The sequence below is a fragment of the Lygodium microphyllum genome, chromosome 10 (assembly GCF_053477565.2).
Source record: "Lygodium microphyllum isolate KBCC chromosome 10, Lygodium_microphyllum_v1.1.10, whole genome shotgun sequence".
NCBI classification, from domain to species: Eukaryota; Viridiplantae; Streptophyta; class Polypodiopsida; order Schizaeales; family Lygodiaceae; genus Lygodium; species Lygodium microphyllum.
Genome location: NC_141144.1, coordinates 46,406,513 through 46,418,656, shown reverse-complemented (window position 1 = coordinate 46,418,656; position 12,144 = coordinate 46,406,513).

Sequence of the window (12,144 nt, the reverse complement as noted above, 5' to 3'; positions counted from 1 at the left end):
AGATAATTACATAACTAAAACAAACCGAGGAAAGTGCGGAGGATGGGCCATGGGTTTGCTGTCCTATGGTTGGGTGGTCCTGGTTGGCCGGGAACTTTTCTAAAATCTTGAAGAGTAGTGGGATGATTGTCTAAAGACTCGAACAATGAAAGCATTGACCTAGAGTTATGTCTTAATCGATTTACGCTATTTTAGGGGAACAGAATGGGACTATGCCTTATGGCAGAGAGGTTGAGCTTGCATCCCTCTCGTTTCCCATTCTCCTTGAACCAAGTGCAGCGTGAATCCGCTTTGGACCTGGCGTTTCTGCGCAAAGTAGTTCACTTGGGTCTGACACTAGTTGCTGTTAGGAAAGGACCAATCAGGAAAACCCTATATCTGGTTGATCCTGAGTGGGAACAGCCAGAATACTTTCTGCTACATGGAAGACGCGGAAAGCCCTAGATTGCAAATCCCGTAACATTCCATGGGAGTGCCGCTTGGAGCTTTCTAGACATCCTTTATGATGGATTGCTAAGACGTGTCCTAGATGATACTAGTGGACACATTACAGTTGGTATCAGAGCTGACCAACAATGGAATTGTTTTTATGAAATCTCAATGAAATGAAGTAAAGAAATTGTTGCTGTCCAAACATTTCCTTACCTTCAATGCTGTCTTACAGAATTACGAAGCATGGAAGAAGTTTTTGGTATTTCGAGTCATGTTTAGGACTGCAATGCATTCTCAGCTTTATAGACAAAGAATTGGGATGATGAACATCCTGGAGCAAATCTATAATCCATCACCTTTGTACATGGAACGAAGTTGGACGGGTGCTTTAGGAATCTACTATATAGCTACCCACCGGTTTGCTTATCTATAGACCAACCTAAAAATGATCAAGTGGTTGGAAGACCTGAAAGTCATGAAGCTATTCATTTTTGTGGAAGCTCACGTAAATTTGACTTTACATATTCGAGGTCGGAGGGTTGAGATGAACTCATATGTATATGAGGAAGTAACCCATGTAATCCCCGCCAACAGGATTAAAGTGTTGGGCCACCATGAGAAGTATGGATTCCAACGGAAAGGATATCCTGAACTTCCAATGACTTACTGATTCCTGAAGATCCATGACCCAAAACCTTACTATTACACAGTTCCTGTAGATAAATGCAATACAACATTGTTCTCCCCAAACTAAATGTAACAATTGGCTTATCATTGCATGAAACATTGTATTCAAAAGGGCTATGCCCATATAAATACAAATAAAGACTTCTTTTTATCAATGTCTGGCTATCCATGAGAGTTGATAAAAAGTTAAGTAGCTACATTGTTTACGAGATAGCAGAATTAAAGATGTAATATAAGCTAATGTCGATTATTGTATAATAAAGAAAACCTTTATTCAGGCACAACCCCACGTATAGGTTCCTAATTCGCCTCCTACATCAAGTACTGCTGTGATCCAGGAGAAGAAGTTCATGCTCAAGCAGATCAAGCCACCCGAGTTTGACGGGAGAGGCAGATTTGTCCAAGCTGATGCTGAAATTTGGATTGAATCCATGGAGGATTACTTCGAAGCAGTCGGTATTGCACCCGCCAATCAGGCTATGCTCGCCAAGTTAAAGCTCACTGGAAAAGCCACACTTTGGTGGAAGCAATGGTGCAGGGATCAAGGGATTGCAGAGGGATCCGTTACCTAGGAGAAGCTAAAGAAAGCCGTGCACGGAAGATACTCACCACCTGCATATTGCACGCACAAAATGAACGAGTTCTACGAGCTAAAACAACTAGGACTCACTCTTGACGCATACTACTCTAAATACGTCTCACTTTTAAAGTATGCGCCACAGATGGACATGGCACAGCAGATAGGACTCACTCTTGACGCATACTACTCTAAATTCGTCTCACTTTTAAAGTATGCGCCACAGATGGACATGACACAGCAGGTGTCCAAATTTTGTGCGGGTTTAAACCAACCAGTAAATACCCATCTCGAATCTATGCGTCCATCAGATCTTCAGGATGCACTCATTCGAGCGGCGCCTATAATTTAGGAGGTGCAAGCTAGACCAAGGGATAACAAAACTTGGTCTTATAATGACCCGAACAGAGGAGCATTCAAACCTCAAATGAAGAGAGTTCAAGGTCATAATCAGGGAAAAAGAAAGAAAGCAAGGACGAATAACGTCAACAACTTTGTTCCTACTCAAAGTAATGGCCGAAACCTCCGTTGTTTCCACTGCAACGAACCCGATCACTTCAAGAGGCAATGTCCCAAGCTTGGTGGAGGACATCGCCAAGCGCCTTTCCACGGAACAGGCCATGGTCAAGGAGCCGCTACCCAAGGAAGAGGAAGAACCGCCTGCATTGCCAATAGGCAAATGTGTGAAGAAGGGGAAGAAGAAGATCCGACCATGGAAGCAGAATTTGAAAGAGCGATAGTCCATGCCTCTTTACACAAAAAAGGTCCGAATCGCCAGTTCTTGGTGATTCAGACACCGTCGGACTATCAAGGTAAAGGTTTCAAGACCTTGATTGATTGTGGCAGTACACATTCCTTTATCTCACCAGCATGTGCAAAAAGATTAGAAATAACCACAGTAGAAGCACCTACCCTACTTGTGGAATTGGCAAATGGTCATGAGGTTACTTGTACCAGGCAAACTGCTAAGGTGGAATTCTTTTTGGGAGGAAAGAAGACTTCGGTTAAATTCAGAGTCATGAATTTAGATATCCATGAGTGTCTACTCGGAATGGATTGGCTTAAGCCTAACGACGCCCACATTCATTGTGGAAAGGGTCAAGTTTCCTTTCAAAACTCTGAAAGGGAATTAGTCACAACTCAAGGTGAGGCAGGAGTGCCAAGAATCCAATTGGCCAAAGTATCTCGGATCATAAAAGGAGTCAAAAAAGGATTACCTGTTTACTTGATCAAACTCAACAAATTAGATCCAAAGCAAGAGTCTCATGAAGGACCTTCTTGGCTAAAGGAATACATGGATGTATTCCCTGAAGAGTTGACCGAATTTCCGCCTCAAAGAGAAGTGGATCATGAAATTAGGTTAGTACCTGGAGCTGTGCCAATTGCAAAGAGACCTTATAGAATATCCATACCAAAAGCAATTGAGCTGAAGGAGCAACTCAAGCAACTGTTAGATCAGGGCTACATCCGGCCTAGCAATTCACCGTGGGGAGCTCCAGTACTATTCCAGAAAAAGAAAGATGGGACACTTCGACTATGTATTGATTACCGAGGGTTGAATCAATCAATAGTCAAGAACAAGTATCCTATTCCTAGAATAGATGAGCTTCTTGATCGTCTTCAGGGTGCAAATTTCTTCTCCAAAATTGATCTCACGTCAGGTTACTATTAGATAAGGATCAAGGAAGAAGATATCCCAAAGACGGCCTTCAATACAAGATATGGGCACTTTGAGTTCCTGATTATGTCATTCGGGCTCACGAATGCACCTACCACCTTCAATAGGTTAATGCAGGACATCTTAGGCCATAACTTGATGATTTCGTGCTTGTCTTCTTCGATGACACTTTAGTCTATTCTAAACGGGAAGAAGATCATGAACCTCAACTTCGGATTGTCCTTGAGACAATGAGGTCGCATAAGCTGTATGATAAAATGAAGAAGTGTGCATTCTTCAAGCGTCAGATTGAATATCTGGGATTCATAGTATCATCAAAAGGAATATCAGTGGACCCAGCCAAGGTCAAAGATGTGCTTGAATGGCCAATACCAGTATCTGTCAAAGAAATACGCAGCTTTCTTGGATTGACAGGATGGCATAGGGTCTTCATAAAAAACTATGCTTTGATTGCAGCACCTCAGACGGATTTACTAAAGAAGCAGACTTCCATTACATGGTCAACTCTTGAACAAAATAGCTTCGATAGATTGAAGCAAAGTTTGGTATCAGCACCTATTCTAAAACTTCTAGACCTCAATAAGGAGTTCGAGGTAGTAACTGATGCCAGCATTCTTGCCTTGGGGTGTGTACTTATGTAGGAAGGTCATCCAGTAGCATACTCTTCAAGGAAACTAAAGAAACATGAAAAAAATTATGCTACGCATGATCTGGAATTACTAGCTATCATCCATGCTCTAAAGCTTTGGAAACACTACCTGTTGGGTAATAAGTTTACTCTAGTAACCGACCATAAGAGCCTCAAATGAATCTTTATCCAGAACGAGCTCAACATGAGGCAACGTCGGTGGATGGAAGTGTTGGAGGAATATGACTTTGAAATCAAGTACCGACCAGGGAAAGAGAATGTAGTTGCCGATGCACTCAGTCGCAAGGCATTCCTAAATTCTCTAATCTTGCAAAATCCATCAACGGCCAGATCTCTAGCTACAAAAGTATCTATGCCAAACAACCCTATACTTGAGTTAGCTAGAGAGGAAGCATGCCATGATTTGGCCTACCAATCAATGCTAAAGAAGATCTCTATCAAGGATCAGAATCAAAAGTTGCAGGCTAAGTATCAGGAATTTTCCATTGATAATGGACTTGTCTACTACAGAACAAGGCTGTGTATACCAATAAGCCAGTCACTTAAGTAGAAGATATTGTGGGAGGCTCATGATTCTCCTTTCGTAGGACATCCTGGCTATGCTAAGGCTCTTAGGAAGAGCTACCATTGGGAGAGGCTCAAAGGTGACATTCTCAAATATGTCACTGAGTGTTTGTCTTGCCAACGTATCAAAGCCGAACATGTCATGATGCCAGGGAAACTGCAATCACTTGACATTCCCCAAATGAAATGGGAATTCATCAGTATGGATTTTGTTGTAGGCCTACCCCAAATCCAGGGAGGATACAATTCCATCATGGTTGTGGTTGACATGCTTACCAAGGTTGCACACCTTATTCCGGTAAAGGCAAACTATAAAGCCTTCGACATTGCAAGATTGTTTATCAAAGAGATATTCAAACTACATGGTTTACCCAGAAGAATCATTAGTGATCGAGATTCTCTCTTCACATCACACTTCTCAAGAGCTATCTTTGAAGCTATTGGGACTCAACTCTGTTTTAGCACCACCTACCATCCCCAAACGGATGGCCAAATAGAGCAAGTAAATCAAGTCATTGAGGATATGCTTAGGGCATACTACTGTCGAGAGCCAAAGAGGTGGATTCAATACTTGCCTTTGGTAGAATTTGCATACAATGCTTCTTATCAGCAGAGTATTCAGATGACTCCTTTCCAAGCATTGTATGGTCATAACTGTCGAAGTTCCCTAAATTTTTCCGATCCAACCTTAAGGATTGAAGCTTCAAGACAGATGTTGGAAGACATGGATGATCAAATAAAGACAATAAGACAAGACATACAAGTGGCCAAGGATAGACAGAAGGCATACGCAGATTTGAAGTGTCAAGAAAGAGTCTTCGAAGAAGGAGACATGGTCTTCATTCGCGTACGCCCTAAAAAGAGTTCTCTATCCTTAGGAGATTGCAAGAAGCTAAGTCCAAGGTATTGTGGTCCGTACAAAATCCTCAAGTGCCTAGGACCTAATGCTTATAAATTGCAACTCCCTGAGAACCTAAAAGTTCATAATGTATTCCATATCAGCCTATTGAAAAAGTATGTACCTAATCCTAACCACATACTTGACGACCAACAAGTTGTAATGCCTAGTCAAGGAGTCCTTGAACTAAGACCTGACAGGATCTTAGATGTTAGGGAGAGACAATTGAGATGCATAACCTTGAGAGAATGCCTCGTCCAGTGGAAAGATTATCCCAAAGAGGATCCCACTTGGATAGATGAAGGCACTCTCAACCATCAATATCCCCAGTTTATCTCGGGATGAGGACATCTCGATTCCTCCAAGGTGGAGAGAATGTAATATTTCTGTTAAAAATATTATAAAGCCATGTGAAGTCTCGAAAAAATGACAATGCTGCATTGTGGTTTGGGACGGGTTAGTCTTTACTAATACAATCTCCACTATGCCCAAACGAGACATCGCTTAACAAAACCGCATACTTTTCATGAGAACCTCTTCTTGGGAGGAGGATAAGGGATTAATATTGGATTTAATGCAAATTTTTTTAATCCTCTTTCCCCCAGCCGAAGCGTGGCTGAGGGAAGAGGATAGTTCTAATTGGAGAATGTAGAGGTGGAGGGGAGGGACTGCATGCAGGATCCATGTGGGAGAGGGAGGCCCTACCCCCCCTCTTCCCATAAATACCTCCTCCTCTAAAGATCAAGGGGGGAGGTCGTGAGGCTGATAGACCGTGAGGGAGAGAAGAAGGCTGTGACGACGACTGTGGGAGGACCATTGTGTGGAGGAAGGGAGAGAGTGAACGGTGCTGTTGCACCGTGTGGAGGGAAGGAGAAGAGAGCTGCGTCGCGACAACTATCGCCGTGTGGAGGGGAGGAGAAGAGAGATGCATCGCGACAACTACCGCCGAGTCCAAACGCCGCCTGCTATCGTGAAGTTTGGCCGCCGTCATCAAGGCTCCAGATTGCCACGTGCTGCAACCCATAAGCCTTAGAAGCTTCTAAGGGGGCTCTTTAAGCCCCTTTTCCCCCCTAGCTTCCCCCAAAACCCACCTTAGCCCACTCCCCTTGGCCTCAAAAACCATTAACCCCCCCCCCCGTGCTTAAATCTATAAGTCCCTTCTTGTGTTTTTTGAAACCCCATGTTTCACCCCCCTCATATTCCTTTTTTAACACACCCCCCTAAGCCCCTTTTTATTTTCTCCCTCGTGTCCCCTTTTTACACACCTTGCCCCCCCCCCCCCCCCCCCCCCCCCGTGCTATAAACCCTTCTGTTACCCTTCAATTTCCCCCCTGGGTGTGAAGCCCTTACGTCCTTTCACCCCCGCGCCCAAAGATCTCCCAAGGCTCATATGATTTTGAAAGCACACTCACACATACCCTTGCACCGTGTATATAACCCTATAGGGCCTTTTCTTTAGGCTTTGTAAACCTTGCCCTCCCGAAGAAATTAAGACCTTAAAGGTCTTATTACCCCCTTCTCGTGGTCAATTCCTTAACGATTCCTTGCCTCGAAAGAGAGAAGAAGAGTATTGAAGTGACGGTTGAATTCCGAAAAGGAGTGTAAAGCTGCTTCCACATTCGAAGGACTACAACTGCGATGCCACCTAAGAAAGTCCAAGGAGTAGCTGTAGGAGGGTCATCTCCACGTATCCATGTGGATATCTCACCCCAAAACCAGGTTTTTCCTTCTTAAATCTGTATCGGTTTTAACTTAATCGTACAAGATGAATTGTTAAGGATAAGATATATTTTGTCCTAGTTATTTACGACGAAGGAATTTAGTTTAATTATAGCGTATAAACATAGTTTTCCTTCAAATAGCATTATGCATTAAAATGAATTATGAGCAAGATTATTGACCCACTAAAGTAGTATACTTCGGTTAAGTCTAGAAGGTATAAAATTGCATCTTGCACTTTTAACCCCTATTCTTTTTATAACAAGTCATCATGGAAGGTGTGAATCATGAAAGGTTTCTTACGTTGCTTAAACTCTAGGAAGTTATCATTGCTAACTGCATAACTTAGCAAGGAAAAGATTGCTTATTTGGCATGAGTTTTGTTCGCAAGGAAAAAGGAAGATTAATTGAATTTACCTAACCTCAATTCAATAAAGTTTAGGATTGAAAAATCAATTGACACATAGATAACAAATCATGAGAAGGTGATCTCGATATTACCTTCTAAAAGTTAACCAAATTAATATAAACTTAGAAACACCTATTTGTGAAATATTCATTGGAAATTATTTAAAATCCAAGAAATGTTTATACCATAAATACTTGCCCACATTCCCTGATTATAGGGTCAGTAAATCGTAAATGTAAAAGAACTAGGGTTTGTCCCTGAGGTTCTTAAAGGAAATAATAAAAGCTAGGAAACCCTAGGTCTGACAAACGTCAGCTTAAAGTAACTAAAACGGATTGTTTCATCGCATAGTACGATGCAGGACTTGCACAACAAGTACGAAGTCATATGGTCTTGTGATTGATTCACAAGAAGAAAGGTTAAATACCCTCAATAAGGATGGCGAATCCTTACACAAGTTATCTTGCAAAAGGATGTATTCTTTGATATCCTTCTAAGTAAGGAAGGTTAAAATACCGGAAACTAAAGTACCCAATGAACTTTAGGGTTGACCAAGTTGGGTTAATAGGGTACGCCCTAACCAAGAATATAAAGGATCTTGCCAAGTTGCAAGGCACCCCGGATCGAGTGCTAGATGCATTCAAAAGGAAAGATTCCTTCCTTAGCAGTTTTCCAACAACAACATTGATCAATGGAAATATTTGTGCTTGCTAGAGATTTTAGAGCACTGTTTGATTTATGAATTACAAATTAAATGAATACATATGCTTCAGGTTGAAGGCCTGAAGGGAGTGGCAGCTTCAGTTACCCCCGATTGCCTGCCTGACCCTAACCAAGGGGGTTGTTGACCGCGCCGGGAACATGGACCGAACCCGCCGCGAGAGGTCTTTCCGTTGAGTGCTACTTGGAGCAAGAGGATGCTTGGGTGCCAGGGGGGGCTCTAGTCGTAAATCCCTCGCCTTCTGGGTCCTGCACAAGAGGCTAACGTGACTCGCGATTGGATCTCGAGGCCCGTATACTAGTCTATGGGTGGAAACTTGGAACGGTGATCTGTGTGGATTGCTGGATAGCCTTTGGGCGGATTATGGACAAGCCTACGAGCGGAAATCCTTGTATTTCAAAGATAAATATGATGATATGTTAATAGAGAACTTGTTTGATATTGTTTTTCTATGTCACGTGATAAGATTACGTGAAGGAGCCAGTGCTTAATGGTTTAATTAAAGAAGCTGATTGTTACATGTCCAATTAATGTGTTAGATAATTACATAACTAAAAAAAACCGAGGAAAGTGCGGAGGATGGGCCATGGGTCCGTCCTACGGCTGGGTGGTCCTAGTTGGCCAGGAACTTTTCTCAAATCTCAAAGAACAGCGGGATGATTGTCTCAAGACTTGAACAATGAAAGCATTGACCTAGAGTTATGTCTTAACCGATTTATGCTGTTTTAGGGGAATGGAATGGGACTATGCCTTATGGTAGAGAGGTTGAGCTTGCATCCCTCTCGTTTCCCATTCTCCTTGAACCAAGTTCAGCATGAATCCGCTTTGGACCTGGTGTTTCTACGTAAAGTAGTTCGCTTGGGTCCAACGCTAGTTGCTGTTAGGAAAGGACCAATCAGGAAAACCCTAATTCCGGTCAATCCTGAGTAGGAACGGCCAGAATACTTTCCGCTACGTGGCAGATGCGGAAAGCCCTAGATCGCAAATCCCGTAACATTCTATGGGAGTGCCAGGTGGAGCTTTCTAGGCATCCTTTCCGATGGACTGTTAAGATGTGTCCTGGATGATACTAGTGGACACATTACACCTTCGTTGTCATCCTCTCCATCCTCCCCATCATCACATTTTTTTTCCACATTTCTGACAGAGACACAAGCTTAGAAGCTTCTAATCTTAAGCCTCCACCGGCCTAGTTCCCCCGTACTTCTCCCAGAAACTTAAAACCAAGTCTCCAAGGTAGCCTTGGTCCTGCGTGGGAGAGGGAGATAACGGACAGACGTCGATTCGATACGAGGAGTGACTCAGAGGAGAGTTGTTGGAATAGAATTACTACATCCAATGTCCCCCAAACAAAAGACGCAAGGTGCACATGCGGGAGCTTCTACTCCGAGTTCGCATGTGGATAACACCTCGAACCTCAATGCCCAAGTTCTTAAAAGTGATTCTTGCATGGAATGAATGCATTTAAGCATGTCTCTAATACACATAGTCGAGTTTAATAGATTTGGAAATGTTTAAGGCAATTATCCATTCGTTTACGAAGTTAGTGCATGTCGTGCCTTTGAAAATTTCTTGCACTTCCGAGTTGCAATCCCAAACACATATTGCATAGGTTATAAGGTAGATTTGTCCAAATGTATCCTTGATTTCCTCATGAAAAAGAAACAATGCATAATGCATTTAGATAGTAATCTCCTAGTTGTGGTTCGTACAAGATAATCATTGATGTCCATTAGATATTGTCCAAGTAGTTGCATGCATGAAAGGGATTTATGTACCTTGCAAATTGCATGCGATGTTAATTACATCCTAGGCTAGGTTAAGTGCTATAGGACGAATTAAGCCAATAATAGTCTTATGACATTCGTCATTCATGGACTTCTTTTATCGAAGGTTGTATTTAAGGAAGAATGCAATTTCATATTAAAGCTTCAATTCAATGCATTAAGCAAAGAGTTATGAGCATAGTTCTTGATGAAATTCAACGTAGGTTTTATACGAGTTAGCTGTAAATTGTCTATCATTATAGATTAGGCAAGGAAAAGAAATGGTTATTTTACATTTATAGTTGCATAGAAGGAAAAAGTCTATGAATCACATATATTGCATGGAATGTTTATATCTTGTAATTATTTACATCTTTTAGGAAAAATATTAGTGTCTCTAAGAAAAGATCACCTCTTTTCGCAAGACAATTAGATCAATTTAGGTAAAATCGCTTGTGATGGCATAACCCACATGGGATTCATAAAAGCATAAATAGTTAGTACAATGAACACCTCAGAGTTCTAGCTAGGGTTTAGTATGTTAACAATTCTACCTAGTATCGTACTTGGGATGCCAAGCCAAAAATTTCGATCCCAAAGATCCTACCCACATTCATAGAATGCTAGGGTTAGCTGAATGCCTATGAAAGAATGATCTAGGGATTTACCCTAAGGATCAATTAGCCAAAGACTAGACCTCCATATGGAATTTGAAACCCTAGGGCCAAACGTTGTCGGCGTAGTAAGATTAGGGATGGGTTGAGTCAAGAGGACATCCCAAAACCCTACATCTTTACCAAACGTATTTCTTGACCAAGGAACGCCATTTGATGGGAGAAATGATCCCACAAGTTAGGTGCGACACTTGTCTTGGGCGACAAGTTGCAACGTCGCATGGCTTTGTGTTTAAATCACAAGATATATTTTCCACTCCTTGGAATAAGGTTGGCAAGTTCCAAGTACAAGTTTAATTTGCAAGAGGATGAGTAGTCATCTTGCTACTGAGTTTCCACGTTAGGGTAACAAGTAATTGACCAATCAAGTTAGGGCGATAAGGTTGCCCAGGATTTACTGTCTTAGTTTAAGGAACCAAAGGCGTTTGTTAATTTGGATTAACAGGGTATAAATCCTAACCCAACGATAAAAGGATAATCGAGCAACGAAACCCCTTGGGATCTTGCCAAGTCGCAAGTTGATCCCACAATCAAATGCTAGATGCATTCGGAGAGAAGGATTCCTCGGGGGGGGGGGGGGGGGGGGAGGGGGGGTTTGATAAAAATGCACTCGTTACGCACTCAACACGGCACAGAAAGGTAACACGATATGAGCTCAAGGTATACTCTTGTATTATTCAATCCAAAAGTGGGACAACATAGACACATCCCAGGACTACACCCTCGTGACGCTGCATATAAGAGGGTTCACCACTGGGCATAGGGAATCACACGTAGAGTGGAAACAAGGCAGGGCTTTGAGTCACTACTACTCCCTATATAGGTGCAATCGGTAGCAATGACATGGTATAGCTACAAAGCCCTTACACTCACCCCCGCTTTACTGGATTGCTGACCTCAGCAATCTAAGGGTAGTGTTTGTTATTTGACTCATCCGGGGTCTTAACGCAGCTTTTCCTAGCAAGCTGGTCAGTGTCTGCTGATCTAAGGGGACCGCGGGGTCTTAACACAGTCTATACTATCAGACTGGCCAGTGTCTGCCGCACTAAGACGTTGGGGCTTTTTCATTTGATGGAGTTATTTGTGATGATTGCTACCATGCGAGTCCATCCTCGACTCGATTACATTTGAGGAGTGGAGGCACATTTGGGGTCTATGATTGAGAACCGCATTATTTGTTGAAGTGTTGGGGCGGCTCAAGGGTCGGTAGAAGGAGCAGGGGGTTCTCCTCGAGCCAAAGGGCAAAGGCATCCTTTCCGCATTCACGGGCCTCCGCTTCGGAGATCCAAGTGGCCTCCTTGAGTGGACGCCCGCGCCACTTGGTGAGGTATTCGGGGAAGCCTCTTTGTTCCTGGCGTCGGAGGAATGCC